This window comes from Zea mays, chromosome 1, assembly GCF_902167145.1.
Source record: "Zea mays cultivar B73 chromosome 1, Zm-B73-REFERENCE-NAM-5.0, whole genome shotgun sequence".
In the NCBI taxonomy this organism is placed as follows: Eukaryota; Viridiplantae; Streptophyta; class Magnoliopsida; order Poales; family Poaceae; genus Zea; species Zea mays.
The window spans coordinates 234,862,423-234,866,951 of record NC_050096.1 but is presented as its reverse complement, the minus strand read 5'-3'; the positions used below and the strand labels follow the sequence as shown (position 1 = coordinate 234,866,951).

Sequence of the window (4,529 nt, the reverse complement as noted above, 5' to 3'; positions counted from 1 at the left end):
ATCAACAAAAATTACTGAACCCCACATAATAACTTCTATCGATTGAGTAGCGGACGGAGCACAAGCCAGTAGAAATTAGCTAATTTTCATCGACTTATCTAAATGTCGACGAAAAAATACTGCAATTTTTTTAGTTTCCTATTGTGATATGTGTTGTGAACTCATATTTCGCTCTTTGTAATTGATGAAGGTCAAAGGTTCCGCCATTACTGATTAGGGAAAAATAAAAATCGAGAAAATAGTCGCTGTGTGCGGGAAAAAAATCTGGAGATGCGGGGTATCGATCCCCGTGCCTCTCGCATGCTAAGCGAGCGCTCTACCATTTGAGCTACACCCCCATTTTGAATTTTTTATCCGGTACGTCATTTTACTGTAGTAAAACGATCAGTCTTATAATGGTTCCCGCTCCATCTCGACTGCACTAGCACTACTGACCACCCTTAAGCCTTCGCCTTTGCATGCATGCTGCGACTGGGCAGGTCACAGATCGATGGATCACTAGCGACCGCGGGACAGTTTGATGGAAGCCTCACGTCCGCATCAGCGTCTCTTCCGAACCAAGGCATGGGGCACAACACACCCAGGACGGATCGGATCGAAATCGACGCACGACGACACGAAATTGATCTCTTTCTACTTTCTAGTCCCCTGCAGGTCCAAACCAGACGAGATCGACGCCGACAGATCAACGGAAGCGCCGAAACGTACCCATCGAATCCCATCTGCAATAATAATACTCCATAGTGGAGCTGGAAGAAGGACCGCCCGCGCGATCGAGACCCTGCAGGGCTGATGAATCGTCATGTGTCCATCGATCCCCACATCTATCTATTGAGCGAGCCCTTTGCATGATGCATGCATGTAGGTAGGTAGCAAGGTAGGGCGTCTAGCATGGAGCTCGCTGGTCCGGCTGGCCCCTCATAACTTCTTGAATACGGTTCACGTCCACCCCAATCCATCACTAGCTTCATGCATGTGACTGTGCGAGAGCTTGTACTGCTATGTCTTCCCTTTTTCCGGCGGCCGGGTATGGCGGCCGCGCTTGGCTAGCTCCACCGCCGTGCGCGCCTCGCCGCCCGGCCAACAGAGCCCCCCGCGCGCACGTACGTCGTGCCCGCCATGGCTGCTTGGCTGGCCCGACGACACCTCGTCGTCAACTCCATCGTCTACGCGTGCTGGGGGAGTCGATCACCATCGCAGGCTCCGATCGACCATGCCGCCCCTGCTGTCAACGCGCCTTCGTCGTCTTGCGCGTATGGTCAACTCCTCCCCAGACGCCGAACCGAAGCCCGGGTCCGCGGCGCGGATCACTGGCCCCCCGTGGAGCACCTTGCGCAGGAGTCAGGACCAGCACGCTGCAAGGGAGGCGCTTCTCGGGCCCCGGTTTCGGTTGATCTGTGCCGCCTGCCTCTGGAGTCGGGACACGCATCGTGCATCCACGCCGCGGGAGTCCATACGCAGGCGGATGTGCCCCCCCCACCCCCCCCCCCCCCCCCCCCCTCGTCATAAAAGCGCCGGCCACACACCCCCATCATGCTAACTAAACAATCATTGATTCCTCTAGCCGTTTGCATCGAGACATCGATCATCTTTTCACCACACAACCGCTCCCTATGCTTTTAAGAACAGTGCTTCGCCAAAATTTGACCAGCAGTTAAGGTAACTACACACTACCGGAGACGGCTTGTGCTCCGAGCTTCCCCGATAGCCAAATCTAGGGCACTTGGTAAAGATTTGATTTTGCTAAGTGCCGCTCTCGATAAACAAGAACACTCGACAAACATACTCTTTACCGAGAGCTAAACACTCATCAACAAAATATACTCGTTAAATACATTTTTACCGAGTGTCCGACTCTTGGCACAACAGCGCACTCAGCAAAACACCATCAGCCGTCGACAATAGCTGACAGTCGTTAACTATATCGAGTACCCAAGAAAGACACTCAGCAAAGTTATGTCTTTGCCAAGTGTCAGAAACTCAACAAAGAATACTTTTGCCGAGTGTCTTTTCTTGACACTCGGCAGAGTTTATTTTTTTCCTTTTACCCCAACTTTTTTTGTGGTGAGTTCCTACATACTCTGGATCTACATATTCATTTTTGGCACATTTATCAAAGTGTTTGTTATACCTACTAGATTTAGTTCATTTAATTGAATTTCTACGAATAATTTAAATTTGAAGTCCAAGTCCCTCGGAATATGGAAAACAATGAATGCAAAAATGGTATTCATGTATTTGAGCATAAGTTACGACTAAATTTAGGAATAACTAGAAATCTTGAACACCATGTTCACGAAACATGACCATGAACTTGCGATCAATTTGTTTTAAAATTGTATAAAACACAAACAAAGTCAGAAAAATCATGAAACTTGTCGTGATGTCATGATATCATAGGTCGACGTTGTTGTGATATAAATTTTATAGTGTTTCGAGAAAACTGTCCTATGTAGAGGTTCTGATAAAAATTTGAATGTCCTATCTAACTCGTGCTTAGTTTGTAATTCGACGTGTCAATAATATAACAATCTATCGTGTTTGAGCTTACGGGGCCAAAGAGATGCGTCTACGAGTGTCGAGTTGAGACAAGTTGTCGATGGCTTTGCCTATAGGGTCAAGACATTTTCTAGATATGACATTAATGGATATTGTTTTCACACAAAAAGCTACGACCAAAGTTGCCCGATCAAAAAACCACGTGTTCTGGAGTTTTTACGGCCGACCTTGACTAGGTCGAGTATTATGGAAGAATTGAACAAATATATGAACTCAACTTTTATGGTTCCAAACCTCTTAATCATGTCATATTCAAATGACATTTGTTTGACCCAGAAGTAAAGCGACACATTCTAATCTTGGGCTAGTCAAAATTCAACAAGATTCCATCTTACCAGGAGACATTGTTTATATCGTGGCCCAACTGGCCACACAAGTTTATTATCTCCCATAAGCTTGCTAAACAAAATAGTATCTTAAGGGGTGGGATGTTGTGTATAAGGTATCAACGCATGATAAATTATTTGTTCCAAACGATGAAGATTATAACTTAGATCCAAACACATATGACAGAGAGTTCTTTCAAGAAGATGGTTTAGAAGGGTGATTTGAGATAGACTTAACTATAACAATCTAAATGGAAGTAAATATTGAAATGGTTGTTGACGAGGAGGAGGAGGTGCAAAATGAGAAGGACTTAGAAATGCTTGAACAATTACATTCAGACAATGACAACATTGTGTCTTCATATGGTGTTGACTATGACATGGTTGATAGTGATGATGATCCAAGTAATCTCGATCATGAAGATTATTTTTAATCGACGTAATACTATATTATTTTGTAATTATATTTTATTTATTTCACATTTATTTCTAGGTATGTATTGTTTATCTGTGCTTATTTGTTTACTCTTAATTGCAGGTGACTGAACAAACATGGTGGGTGGTGAGATGAGAAGCGTCATATCCCTTTACGAAAGGGGAAGGCCAAGGAGGGGGGAGGAGGAGCACCCATAGGATGGAGGAGGAGGCGCAGGTACCCTAGGAGCATAAGTACATGCCCCAGCATGTGGATGATGCGGCATAGCAGACCGTCGATGCGGCGTAGAAGGATGACAACGACGATGCACAGGTGGACGATGAGGAGGAGGCGCAGCAGGATGCCTCTGGTTCGGGCGCCTCTGGTTCATCGCGAGTCTACTTGCGAGGTCTCACGAGTCTCCTTCAGCGACCGATACCTCGTGAGAGACACACGCTGACTCCACCCGAAGAGAAATGGTATATAACTTTACATGTTGTCGTTGCTTCTTCATGTTATGTGTTCAAATTCAAAATAGAAACAAATATTTTTTTCTTAATCGTTTGGTGAAAGGGAATTAGGCTTACACCTAGTTCCTAAATAATTTTGGTGGTTGAATTGCCCAACACAAATAATTGGACTAACTAGTTTGCTCTAGTGTATAAGTTATACAGGTGTAAAAGGCTCACACTTAGCCAATAAAAAGATCAAATATTGGATTCAACAAAGGAGCAAAGGGACAACCGAAGGCACCTCTGGTCTGGGGCACCGGACTGTCCGGTGCACCACCGGACAGTGTCCGGTGCACCAGAGGACTCCAACTCCAACTTGCCACCTTCGGGAAATTCCAGAGGCAACTCCGCTATAATTCATCGGACTGTCCGGTGTACACCGGACATGTCCGGTGCTCCAAGGAAGAGCGGCCTCAGGAACTCGCCAGCCTCGGGAATTCATTTCAACTGCTTCGCTGTAATTCACCGGACTGTCCGGTGTACACCGGACTGTCCGGTGTAACAGCGGGGCAACGGCTATTTCGGCGCCAACGGCTACCTGCGACGCATTAAATGCGCGCGCTGCGCGCGCAGAAGTCAGGCACGCCCATACTGGCGCACCGGACATTGCACAGTACATGTCCGGTGTGCACCGGACATCAAGGCGGGCCCAGAAGTCAGAAGCTCCAACGGTCAGAATCCAACGACATTGGTGACGTGGCTGACGCACCGGACATG

At 46.8% G+C, this 4,529-nt stretch overlaps 1 non-coding gene across 1 annotated transcript; it reads right to left on the bottom strand.

The window, feature by feature from the left end:
* Window positions 1-265: 265 nt before the first annotated feature.
* TRNAA-AGC (transfer RNA alanine (anticodon AGC)) lies at window positions 266-338 on the bottom strand. The gene has a single exon. It is a non-coding gene; the product is annotated as a tRNA-Ala (tRNA).
* Between the last annotated feature and the right edge of the window lie 4,191 nt (window positions 339-4,529).